At 43.2% G+C, this 13,343-nt stretch overlaps 1 pseudogene; it reads left to right on the forward strand.

The window, feature by feature from the left end:
* The first annotated feature begins 2,161 nt into the window (after positions 1-2,161).
* LOC108512172 (proteasome subunit alpha type-2 pseudogene) lies at positions 2,162-5,650 on the forward strand (annotated as a pseudogene).
* Positions 5,651-13,343: the final 7,693 nt, after the last annotated feature.

Here is a 13,343-nt window from a genome sequence, read left to right on the forward strand (position 1 = left end):
ATAAACTGATATTACATATATACATCTTTGCATATGCTGAACATGTGTAATATAAATTTATGTATTTAAATAAATAAGTATGTGTATGTGTATATATGTATACACATATGCATGTAAAGAACCAAATGAAAATTCTTGAATTAAAATGTAAAACAACCAAATTATTGGTTGATATATATATCTTTATTGATAGTCTCTATTTGGTGAGATTGTCATCATATTATTCTTTACTTCTTTAAGCATAGTTTCCTTTAGTTCTTTGACCATATTTATAATAACTAGTGTGAAGTCTTTGTCAAGTCTGACATATGGGCCTTCTCAGAGGCAGTTTTGGTTGTCTGCTTTTTTCCCCCCTTTGTGTGTGAGTCACAGTTTCCTGATTCTTTGTATACCTTGCAATTTTTTGTTGAAAGCTAGACAATTGAATAATATATTTTAAGAATGCTATATACTGATTCTTCCCTACAAACCTATAGAGGTACTTTTTGTTGTTTGCTTACTTTTTAGTGACATGGCAGGGCTATTTCAGGAAAGTCTATTTTCTCCACAGTGAAGCCTCTGAAGTTGATCTTCAGAGGACATGGTCTTGGACATTTGCACAGTCAACCCAGAAGTGACAGTGATTTTAGCAGGGCTTTCTTTGCGTCTTTCCCTCATCTCTCTGTTAAGCTGTCTGCCTCCGCTGGTATCACATCCAGCTGTTAGACTCCACTAATTGCATGTTGATTGCTCTATTGTTTTTGATAATGTCCTGGATGTCCTGCAGCATAAATTACTCTACAGTTGGATCCAATTAAATCTGGGCCCATGTGCGGGAGTAGTTTTTGAGACTAGTCTTTGAGGTTTGTTCCAACCCCAGGAAGGATCTTCTTAGCTTTCTCCCCCACCCCTCACTTGTCTCTTTGGTAAATCAGCTGACCTGTGTTAGCTCATAGCTCACCTGGGGCTACCAACCTCCTCTTAATTGCTTATTACCTTAACTTCCATTGTTTTCCAGAGAGCCCTCAGGCATCAAGGTCCTCACATTTTGCTTAAGACAAAGTCAATTTATTTAGAGATAGCTCAGAGCTCATGCCCTCTTATTTATTTATTTAGAGTCCAGGTCTTACCTTGTCACCTAGGATGGGGTGCAGTGGTGTGATTTCAGCTCACTGCAGCCTTGACCTCCTGGGCTCAAGCAATCCTCCCACCTCAGCCCCTCAAGTAGCTGGGAGTACAGGCACGCACCACCACACCCGGCTGAATTTTTTTGTATTTTTTGTAGAGGCAGGGTTTTGCCATGTTGCCCAGGCTGGGCTTGAACTCCTAAGCTCAAGCGATCTGCCTGCTTCAGCCTCCCAGAGTGCTAGGAGTGCTGGCATAAGCCATCATGCCCAGCCAGTGCTCTCTCTTCTTATGGCCTGCTCTCCCTGGGCAAAACCTCTGTACCACTGCTCCAGAGCTGGGGGTGGGGACAGTGGCACACTTCTTTCAAAGTGACACCCCTGTTTTATGAGCAGCATGCTGGACAGGGGCAGTAGCACCTAGTCTTCTTGGCTTGCCTCTTCCAGTGAGCAACATCTGCCCTAAAAGCAAGCCAGGGCAAAAGGAGTTGTGGCCTAGTGTTTTCAACCTGTCATGTCTAGGGTAGCAGTAGAGAGCTGAGTGAAGGACAGGAGTCCCCAACTCTTTGGCTGTACTCACTGAGAATTTAGCCTCTGCCACACGGAGAAGGGGACGAGAGAAATGCTGGCAGCCTGAACTCTGGGAGAGAGACCGGGAGCTGAGGCAATAGGAGGTGACTCCATATTCTTGGCCACCCAACCTGCAGTGGATCTTCCATCACATGGAGTTTGAGGGTAGCGGGAGGCAGGGAGCAGATCAAGTGTCGCAGATTCTCACTGTCCAAAATTTAGGAGATTTACTTGAATAAATATTTATTCATTTGCTGTATGTCCTCTGGACAATCTCCAGGGACTCTGGGGTTTTTTTCCTAATAATTTTCACCAATTACTGATGTTTCACTGGGAAGCAGGTCCGAGAAACTTCTCACATTGTCATTCTGGAATTGGATCTCTAGTACTTGTGTTTGGTATTTTGCACAGAAGGAAAACACAGTTAAAGTCAGGTTGGGAGCCAGAGAAGAAAAGTGAGGGGATGTGCTTTGGCTCTCCAGGTAAAGATGGCAGAGCACAGGTACAGCTTCTCACTGACTACACTCAGCCCATCTTGTACACTTGTCCAGAATGAATATGCTTTAGCTGCTGTAGTGGGAGGAGCCCCTTCAAGTGGGAATTAAAGCTGCAAATGGTGTGGTATTAGCACTGAGAAGAAACAGAAATCCATTCTGTATGATGAGCAAAGTGCACACAAAGTAGAACCCATTACCAAGCATAGCAGGTTGGTGTACAGTGGCACGGATCCAGATCAGAGTGCTTGTGCATAGAATTCAAAAACTAGCTCAGCAATACTATAATATCTGCGTACCAATGATAACGACAGGAAGCAGCCAAATGCCTAGACAGATAGGGGCAGCTCCCCAGTGAAACCCCATCTTCAAGCCAAAAACAGCCTGAAGGTTGACAGACCAGACTGCTGGTCCCAGATGAAACCCAAAACTCAGAGTAAAAACTTCTGTTCTTGTCTGCCTGCCCTTTCCCAATTGATTCTTTCTGAATAATGTCTTTTAACCAATCGAATGTTGCCTTTTCCAATACTACCTATGGCCTGCCCCACCCCTATTCTGAACTCATAAAAAGCCTTGGACCTGGCCATGTGGGGAGGAGAGAACCACCCGACTACAGGGTTGGGGGACCACCCACCACATCTCCTCTCCACTGAGAGCTGTTCAGTTGCTCAGTATAATGATTCTCCCCTCTCCTTGGGCACATTACAAAAGCTCAGGAACTGCCAAATGTAGGTACAAAATATAACACAGGCGAGCTGGGGCATGCCAGCGTGGCTGAGCAAGGCCCAGGTGGGGCATGACCAGCCAGGGGTTCCTGGCTTGCAAAGTGACTGAAAAGAAAAATCCTACATCATTTTGGGGAATCACCCAGGATACCTGAAGGGTGAGTAAATGCGGATGTAGACACTTCACTTTTTTCCGAGGCTTCTTGTACTAAGACTCTTTTCTGAAGGCAGATGAAGCACCAAACCTCTGGTGAGCCAATTAAGAGCAATGGCACAACTAAGAGGACAGGATGCTGGAGAGGACCCCAACACCCCCACCTCCATCATCTCTGGGGTTGGGAATGTCAGCATCGTTCCAATCCAGTCTTTCCTACAGCATTTTCCTTCTTTTTTTTTTACAGCTGTCATGGCTATAAGGGTGTTGCAATAACACCCTTACAATGTTAAGGGTGTTGTTGCAAACTACAGAGATATTACTGGGTGGAAAGAGCATTTGGCCCAGCCATCAGATATGCAATTGAAAACAAGGCAGTTTCTATCTATTCTTAGAGGCAAAGAGGAAGCACAGATTAAGAGTTTCTCTCCCTTTTGGAGGAACTCAATTGCATAGATCAAGAGGCTTTTTACCCCAGGCACCTTCCCCACCCTGCACTTTTTCTTTTCTCCACCATGTCAGGAGTTAACACAGTCCTGCAAATACAGGGAGCTTTTCTATGCTAGAGGATTTTTTTCCTTTTGAAAGGCATCTTACTAGGCCAGGACCCCAATTCTCCCTTTCACTCCCTTGTTTGAGGAGGACCCAGTTCCAGGTTTCACCTTAGTATTGGGCCTATGATAAGGAAGCAGTGAAGGAGCAGCCCTGCTGGCTGCTGTCTGCAGTCTGGCGAAGGCCACCTAGGACTTAACTTAATGCGTCCATGAACCCTCCTGAGGCAAACTTGCCCCAAACTCAATTTGGAGCTTCAGGTTGAATTCCTAGAAAGGAAAACTACATCAGAGGGATCCAAAGGCAGGCAATAACAGAAGTCAAGGGGCACAGCGCAGGTGAGCATGACTAATTCCTGCTGGTTAGCTCCCCCCACCCATTTCATGGATAAAGGTCATGCTAGCATCCATGGAATAGATGAGGTTACCAAGAGGAGGGAGGACAGAACAGGGTATAGGTGAATGCAGATAATTCCTATCCTCTAGGCCTCCCTGTTAACATGGGTGAAAGCCACATTGGCACCCATGGGTGGCAACTTGCTGAAGTCACCAGGGCCTGGGGATACAAACCCCAGTAAAACCCCATCTTCAAGCCAAAAACAGCCTGAAGGCTGAAAGACCAGACTGCTGGCCCTGGATTAAACCTGAGACTGAGTGAGAACTCCTGTTCCTGTTTGCCTGCCCTTTCCCAATTGATTCTTTCTGAATAATGCCTTTTAACCAATTGAATGTTGCCTTTTCCAATACTACCTATAGTATGCCCCACCCCTATTCTGAGCCCACAAAAAGCCCTGGACCCAGCCATGCAGGGAGGAGAGAACCACCTGACTGTGAGGTGGGAGACCACCCCACAGCATCCCCTCTCTACTGGAAGCTGTTCCACCACTCAATAAAATTTTTTTCCACCCTCCTCACCCTTCAATATCAGCATCTCCTCATTCTTCTTGGGAGCAGTACAAGAGCTCAAGAACTGCTGAACACAGGTACAAGCTGTAACACAGGCAAGCCGGGATGCACCAGTGTGGCCGAGTGAGGGCTGGGAGGGGTGTCACCAGCTGAGGATCCCCTGGCCTGCAAAGTGACCAAGAAGAAAAATCCTACATCACCAAGAACCCATTCCCATAGCTTGGCTGGTACAGAGTGTAATCACTGTAACCCAAGAATACACCCAGTCAAGTGGTGTTTGTCTATTTGGAGTTGATTTATCTGTGGTTGGAAGGAGGGATGACCATGTTTATTTCAGTCAGATCCATCCAGAGCTTACTTTGCTGGAAAACAATAGCAAAGAACTATGTGAAGGGGAAAATACTGAGAAAAGATACAATGAAGATCTGGAGCTTGAAGATGCATTCATACAGCTGTAAACCAAAAATCAAAATTTGAGGCCTCCCCAACCATCTGAATGGACTTCTTCCTCTGTCAGGGCACTCCTAACCTGAAAGACTGCTTCCGGCCATGATGGAAAGTCAGTTGGACAGGCCTCTATACCTCTGTGGCATTAACATCAACACAGACCCTAAGTTTGATAAGAAGAATTTAGTCTATTCTTTCTGAAGCCTAGTGCCTGGAGGCTTCATCTGCATGATAAAATTTTGGTCTCCACAACCTCTTCTACAACCCAGACACTTCCTTTCTATTGATCCCAGGTCTTTAGATAAACTCAACCAATTGTCAACCAGAAAATTTTAAATCTATGTATAACTGGAAGCCCATCACCCCAACCTTCAAGTTGTCCTGCCTTTCTGGACAGTATTTCTTAAAGGTATTTGACTGAAGTCTCATGTCTCCCTAAAATGTATAAAACCAAGCTGCACCCTGGGTACATATTCTCAGGACCTCCTGGTCACTCAGAATAAATCTCAGAATAAATCTCTTCAAATATTTTACTATTTTACAGTTTGATTCTTTTTGTCAACACAGCCATCTTAACCCTCAAGGAAAGCTCTGAAGGGCAAATGACAGAGGATAACATAGAAGTTGGAATCGGCAATAAAGCTGATTTGGGAGGATCACTCCAACTGAAGTTAAGGATTACTTGGCTGCCACAGCATAATAGTGAAATGACTGAACAATCTGGAATTTCAGATAAGCTATCTACTTAAACATGTTTATGGCCAGACACAGTGGCTCATGCCTGTAATCCCAGCACTTTTGGAGGCCAAAGCGGGTGGATCACCTGAGGTCAAGAGTTTGAGACCAGCCTGACCAGCATGGTGAAACCCTGTCTCTACTAAAAATACAAAAATTAGCTGGGCTTGGTGGCAGACGCTTGTAATCCCAGCTACTTTGGAGGCTGAGGCAGGAGAATTGCTTGAACCCAGGAGGCAGAGGTTGCAGTGAGCCAAGATCACGCCATCGTACTGCAGTCTGGGCGACAGTGAGACTCCGTCTCAAAAAAAACAGAAACAAAAAACATGTTTAAAGTATGTTTTGTTTTTCAGACTTTTTGGAAACTTATTTCTACGTGGTTTAAATGGACTAATGTTTTTAAAATGACACTTGTAAGTCATAATAAACTATAAATCCCTCCCCAACAAAAAACAAAGAAGTAAGAACCTGGCAGCCCAAATGAATCTGTTGGTCATGGTTACTTACCTCTGGGGGATTTTGTGGTTCAACTCACTCTGGAATTAGATCACTTCTTGGCTGGACTTGCACTGACAAAGCTGTGAGCAGTGATGCATGACAGCCCAGCCCCATTAGGAAGCATGTGACGACATAACCAGCTCATTCTTCAGACCAGAGATAAGAAAAGCAGTGGGCTAGCGAGAGACAGCAAAAATGGGGTGGGAGGGAGCTGGGAGAGAGTCTTGGCAGGGCAGAACGCTCAGCAATAGATGAACTAGGAAGGGTCAGGGGTTAGGTCTCAGGCTGGTAGTTTTTGTTTGTAAAGTATTAATCTGCCTACTTAAAGACTCTATAAAGCGGAAGTATCACATGGTCATATTTTGCAAACTTCCACTAAAAAATGGAAATTCTCTCTGCTACTAAGAAAAAGAGCACAAGCATAATAAAAAATCAAAATCCAGTCACTTAAATTCTTACTACTTTTTCAAATATTAAAACTAATTCAGTAAAAAAGAAACCCAACAACTAAATATTAATATAAAAACATTGGAAAAAATAGGACATGGCTGGGCACAGTGGCTCACGCCTGTAATGCCAGCACTTTGGGAGGTTGAGGCGGGCAGATCACAAGGTCAGGAGTTCAAGACCAGCCTGGCCAGCATGGTGAAAACCCATCTCTACTAAAAATACAAAAAATTAGCCAGGCATGGTGGTGCACACCTGTAGTCTCAGCTACTTGGGAGGTTGAGGCAGGAAAACTGCTTAAATCCAGCAGGCGGAGGTTGCTGTAAGCCGAGATTGCACCACTACACTCCAGCCTGGGCAACAGAGTGAGACTCCATCTCAAAAAAATAAATAAATAAATATTGGTTAAATGTATTTTGGCATGTCCAAAAAATAGATTACTATGTGATTTTTAAAAAAGATATTTGTTATATATTAGTAAGTGGAAAACAGGTTGCATATCAATATACATGGTACAATCTGATTTTATTTTAAATGTGTACATGCATAGCAAAAAATATGGAAGGATAGGCCAGGTGCAGTGGCTCACACCTGTAATCCCAGCACTTTGGGAGGCTGAGGCGGGTGGATCACGAGGTCAGGCGATTGAGACCATCCTGGCTTACACGGTGAAACCCTGTCTCTACTAAAAATACAACAGGCACCTGTAGTCCCAGCTACTCAGGAGGCTGAGGCAGGAAAATGGCGTGAACCTGGGAGGCGGAGCTTGCAGTGAGCCAAGATCGCACCACTGCACTCCAGCCTGGACAACACAGAGAAAAACTCCGTCTCAAAAAAAAAAAAAAAAAAAAAGAGCTTCCAGAGCATTTTGGTCTGTTGCCAAGCCCTCATATATACATTATTCCATGTAATCCTCACAAAAAGCCCATGAAGAAAGTACCATTGTTAGCCCCATTTTATAGATGAGGAATATGAGGCAACAAAAGGTAAAAATGTTTCCAGGAAGTGGTCAACTTGAGACACAAATCCAGGTAAACTTGTGGGTAAGCCACTATTAATTCCACTCTCCTACACTGTCTCCTGATCTACGTGGAATTGTAAACAATTGTTATCACTGGATAGCAAGATAATTGTTGACTCTGATTATTAATTATGTTTGCTTACATGTATTTTCTAATTTTCTACAATCAACACTTAGGGTCTGTCTAAATGATAGAAATAAAGCCTAAAATTTCTTTTTTAAACACGCTGAGAATAATCAATCACATTCCACCTAGAAATTAAAATAACATTCATGCCCAAATCTAGACTTTATTTTAGCAATCAAAAGACAGACTCTTATGCCTATCTTTTAACATAAAAATCTCCATTGCTGGAAATGTTGACAATTTAAACTTATTTACTTAAATTTAAAGTGAGAGAAGAGACTTCACGTCCAGGAAAAGTAAAGTCATTATTTACTTCTCCTGGAAAGAAAGAACAATTAATACTAAAACTATTTTAAAAATTAGATAATTGCTGGGTCATACCTTTAAGAAATTGTAGGGAGGGAATATCCATAAGGAAAAATGTTAATAACACTGAAAAGTCTTTCAATTTTGTAAGCGTATTCTGCAGCCCAATTAGAAGTCAGTGTATAGAGCACCTTGGACATAATTATGTAACTCCTACTTAGAAAAAGACTCAATTTGCTATTTCCTTTTTGTTGTTTGTTTGTTTGTTTTGAGATGGAGTCTCGCTCTGTCATCCAGGTTGGAGTGCAATGGCATGATCTCAGCTCACTACAACCTCCGCCTTCTGGGTTCAAGCAATTCTCCTGCCTCAGTCTCCTGAGTAGCTGGGTTTATAGGCGTGCATCACCAGGCCTGGCTAATTTTTGTATTTTTAATAAAGACGGGGTTTCACCATGTTGGCCAGGCTGGTCTCGAACTCCTGACCTGAGGTGATCTGCCCACCTTGGCCTCCCAAAGTGCTGGAATTACAGACGTGAGCCACTGAGCCTGGCCTCAATTTTCTGTTTCAGAAGGGACTTTGTCAACAAGGATAAGGTGTTTTGTTTAATAAACAGAAAATAAAAATAAAAACTACATTCAACCAGATAAGGACATAACTGACCATACTCTTCCACTATCAGTCCTCACCAGAGGACTCTGGTCATAAAAAGAGCAGGCCTTCAACAGCTCCAAACGGCCGTCTTAACTGACACTGTCTTACTGTCACTCAGGATAAGAATTCAGAATCTGGCCGGGTGCGGTGGCTCACGCCTGTAATCCCAGCACTTTGGGAGGCCGAGGCGGATGGATCACAAGGTCAGGAGATGGAGACCATCCTGGCTAACACGGTGAAACCCCGTCTCTACTAAAAATACAAAAAAAAAAAAAAAAAAAAAAACAAAAAAACAAAAAACCCACTAGCCAGGCGTGCTGGCGGGAGCCTGTAGTCCCAGCTACAAGGGAGGCTGAGGCAGGAGAATGGTGTGAACCCAGGAGGCGGAGCTTGCAGTGAGCCTAGATCAGGCCTCTGCACTCCAGCCTGGGGGACAGTGAGGCTCCATCTCAAAAAAAAAAAAAAGATTTCAGAATCCGCCACTGAAGCCTCTGCCACATGAAAGACTCTTCCTTGAAAGTCCTACCAACCACCCAACCCAAACCAGGAGATTCTTTGCATCTTCCTAGCGCTCCCTGGAGTGGTTTGTTAACCAGACCTACTCTTTTCCAGTCCTAGTTCTCCTATTTCTTTTCTCTTGATGTTAAAAAGTACTCTGTGGAATGTTTAATCTATTCATTCATATATTGATTAAGTGTACTATTATGTACGGTCTGCAATGTTGACTGACTTGTGAAGTGGCTTGAGCCTGTATGCCCACAGCTCTGACTCATGAGTGAACAAGAAATACTAAGGAGACTCACCTCTTTGGGAACTCCATGCCGCTTGTGGCTTTTGTGATTGAAATAGCATCAATAAAAGTCTTACACTGTGGGAAGACACAATTGTGCGTGAACCTGGTTGTTTCTGACCTTGTACCGCTCATGAAACTCAGGCACTGGGCTAAGTGCCAAGAAATAGAGGGAAAAAAAAAAAAAATCTAGCGCCTGACCACAGGTGCTTCTGATCTGTGACTATTATCTACTGACTACAGAAAGCTGAATTAGTAGATTCAATTCCATTCCCTGTTACCAGATATTTCCAGGACAGGAAGTCGTAAAAAGCTTATTAAATGAGTAATTAAAACTAGATTTAAAAAGATTAAGATTTTTTTTCTTTCATGGAAAACTTTTCTCTCAGTGGAGGCCTTTGAAACTGGATAGATGCCCATATTTCTGGGATGCAATTCATCCTAGTAACTTGTTACTTTTAGGTTGTGTCTTCCTAACACTGATTTTAATTTGCCTTTCAAAGAAAGTAAAAGGCCGGGCGCAGTGGCTCAAGCCTGTAATCCCAGCACTTTGGGAGGCCGAGACGGGCGGATCACAAGGTCAGGAGATCGAGACCATCCTGGCTAACCCGGTGAAACCCCGTCTCTACTAAAACTACAAAAAACTAGCCGGGCGAGGTGGCGGGCGCCTGTAGTCCCAGCTACTCGGGAGGCTGAGGCAGGAGAATGGCATAAACCCGGGAGGCGGAGCTTGCAGTGAGCTGAGATCCGGCCACTGCACTCCAGCCTGGGCGACAGAGCAAGACTCCGTCTCAAAAAAAAAAAAAGAAAAGAAAAAAAAAGAAAAACTAATGACTCAAACAATTGTCATACATATCATGTGATGAAACAAGTTAAATCGGGGGTGGTGATGATAGGTAACCTAGTAGCTGGGGAAATGAAGAAGGAAAAATGAGGAAGCTCTGGTTCTGTTCTGATGCAGTGGAAACTACAGTGTGCTTTAGTTTCCCAAATTACCAGGGAGAGGGAACAGATCCCTGTAACCAGGCAACAGATGATGCACCCACATCCCACCCAACCCCCACTCCCGCCTACCCCACCCCATTTATAGGCACAGAACCCCGCCTACCTCCCCCCATTTATAGGCACAGAACCCCGCCTACCTCCCCCCATTTATAGGCACAGAACCCATAATGGGAAACATCAAAGAGGACATAAAGAGTCCTGAATGTTAAGGAGCCTGGGGAGTAAAGGGAAAGTTTGACTCGCACCCACTGACTGGCTTGTGGGAACCTGTGAGGTATTGCCTGCATCCGGCCGGAAAGAACTGGAAGACACCAGTAGAAAGAGCTAATTTGCAGCACTCAAGTTCAGATCATCACACTTCAGGTATAAAAATGACACATGAGAAAATGTGCTCAACACCTTTGGTTGTCAAGATGAGATACCATTTTATACCCACTAGAGTGGCTGAAATAAACAACACGAATACCACCTAATGTGAATGAGGATGTGGAGCAATAGTAAATTCTCAGATATTGCTGGCGGTCTTGTAAAATGGCTCACACATTTGGGAGAATTGCAGTTTCTTTAAAATTCCACATACAACTACCCTATGACCCAGCAATTCACTCGTAGGTATTTAGCCAGCAGAAATGTAAAACATATGCCCACAAAATGACTTACGCAACAATATTACAGCAGCCTTGTTGATAATAGCCAACAACTGGACAACCCAAATGTTATCCAGAGGGGAGTGGATAAACAAAGTGTAGTACAGTCCAACAATAGAATATTACGCAACAACAAAGGGAACAAATTATGAAGATACACAACATGTATAAACCTCAAAAACATGATGCTGATATGAGATTCCATTTATATGAAATCTAATTTCTATGGTGACAAAAATCAGCATGTGTTTGCAGTTGCGAGGGAAGTGCAGTGACTGGAAAGGGGCACAAGGAACTTTCTGGGACCATGAAAATGTCCTGGATACTCTGGGCACACTGCCTGTGAGAGAGCCCTGCTCTACAAGGAGCAGTAAATAAAAAAGAAAACAAGAAATTGTCTTATATATTATTTTGATGGTCGTTATATAGGTGTATGACATTGTTGGAACTTATCAATCCTCTAAGATCTGGGCTTTTTATTGCATGTTAATCTTACCTCAATTTAAAAAATTATAATTACATATGACCTTATTTTACAGTCACAGGCCAGTGAGGCCTGATACGTTTACATTATATATCATTTATTTACTAACCATACTATTAATTCCTGTAACAAAACTTTCACCTAAAAATGATTTTGAACAGTGTCAGACATGTTTTCAAATATTGAATTTTAATGTGTAAATATACCTGCTGAGAATCTCAAGGATTAGTAATAGTAAATTAGCAGAAATTTCATTAGCAGAAAATGAAAGTGATTTGCGGGGCATCATGGGTTGGCTTGTCAGCTGCTCCTCCCCCAGTGGAATTACCTTTCATTGACAACCTAGAAAACTGGAGATGCTTTTTTTAAAAACATAAATAAGACCACAGGACCAGGCGCAGTGGCTCACACCTGTAATCTAGCACTTTGTGGGGATGGGAGGATCACTTGAGGTCAGGAGTTCAAGACCAGCCTGGCCAACATGGAGAAAGTCTGTCTCTACTAAAAATATAAAAATTAGCCAGGCGTGGCAATACACACTGTAATCCCAGCTACTAGGGAGACTGAGGCATGAGAATCGCTTGAACCTGGGAGATGGAGGTTGCAGTGAGCCGAGATTGCACCACTACACTCCAGCCTGGGTGACAGGACTGTCTCAAAAAAGTAAATAAAATAAAAATAAATAAAGACCATATTATACAATTTGACTTGTTCCACTAAATATGTCTCAGAAGTCTTTTCATGAGAGTACATATAGATCTACCTCCATTTCTTTGAACCCAAGTGACCTTTAAATATGTGACTTCTTTGGTCATTGCACATTTTGTTTACCAGGTAATCCAAGTTGGAGACACAGTCAAATAATCAGTGTCTGTGTGATCAAACTGTAAAATTCTCAAGACTGTAACAAATTAACTCAAATCTTAGCATCTAAAACAACAAAGTTATTTCTCACACTGTTTCTGAATGTTTAGAACCTGAGAACAGCTTTTCTAGCTCCAGGTCATTCATGAGGTCAGTCATGCTGTCGACTAAGGGTGCAGCCATGAAGACGTCACTGGGACTGCAAAATCTGCTTCCAGGTTCACTCATGTGATTGTTGGAAGAAGGGTTCAGTCCCTTTCTTTCCATGGGCCTCTCTAGAAGGCTATGCACAGCATGGCTCTTCCCAGAGTCAGTGATCCAAGAGCAAAGCAGTGTCCAAGACAGAAGCTGCAGTGTCTTTTTATAATCTAATATCAGGAGGGCCATCTCATTGCCTCTGCTATACTCTAACCCAATCCTGGGAGTGTACTGACTACACAGGATATAAATATCAGGAGGCAGGGGTCACTAAGAGCCATCCTGAAGGCTGGTTACTACGTATCCCTAGTACCCAAAACAGTGAAGCAACCCAATACACACTTGCTAGATTGTGGGGAAAAGAAAGAGAGATCAGCCTGTTACTGTGTCTATATAGAAAGAAGTAGACATAAGAGACTCCATTTTGTTCTGTATTTGAGATGCTGTTAATCTGTGACCCTACCCCCAACCTTGTCCTTGCAAGAGACATGTGCTATGGTGACTCGTGGTTTAAAGGATTTTGGGCTGTGCAGGGTGTGCTTTGTTAAACAAGTGCCTGAAGGCAGCTTGCTGGTTAAAAGTCATCACCATTCTCTTAATCTCAAGTACCCAGGGACAC

The sequence above is a fragment of the Rhinopithecus bieti genome, unplaced genomic scaffold (assembly GCF_001698545.2).
Source record: "Rhinopithecus bieti isolate Rb0 unplaced genomic scaffold, ASM169854v2 scaffold_26532, whole genome shotgun sequence".
Lineage (NCBI taxonomy): Eukaryota > Metazoa > Chordata > Mammalia > Primates > Cercopithecidae > Rhinopithecus > Rhinopithecus bieti.